Raw genomic sequence first — 567 nt, forward strand, 5'->3', positions numbered from 1 at the left:
TTGCCTTTCTGGTAGTCTGGCCATTCCTTTGAAATGGTGATTACCCAATTCCTGCCTCCCTCCTTACAGAGAAAACATTTGGTCAGCTTGGGAGTAAAAATGGTTTCAGGTCGGTCTTCTATGTACGTGCTTGGTTGGTACATTTATGAACATTTATTATATATATAAGACCTTAAATTTTATTGTTACACTTGAAAGAAGCAGAAGATACAATGGGATAAATAAGTAATACCAGACTACACTGCAGGGCTGTCGTAAACCACTATGCTCCCCCGCCCCCCGAGAAAATGAGCAACAGCGGATGCCTATGGCGTAAGAGACACGTCCACCCAGCTGCTGTCCAATCTCAAGCTACGCGCCCTCCCTTTGGGGAGCATTCGCCCACTTCAAACATGGCGCGGGGGCAAACCGGAAATCTGATCTCCCGGACAAAGGAACGTGCCGCTCTAGGACTTCCTCCTATCTATGCTCAAGACGCAGGTAAGGACTTTTAGTAAGCCGCTTCGGTCAAAGATGGCCGCCGAGGTGAACCGGAAGTTCCCGCCGTTGGTTCCGGGATTTCGACCA

Source organism: Podarcis gaigeae (genome assembly GCF_964106915.1).
Source record: "Podarcis gaigeae genome assembly, chromosome: 14".
Classification (NCBI taxonomy): Eukaryota; Metazoa; Chordata; class Lepidosauria; order Squamata; family Lacertidae; genus Podarcis; species Podarcis gaigeae.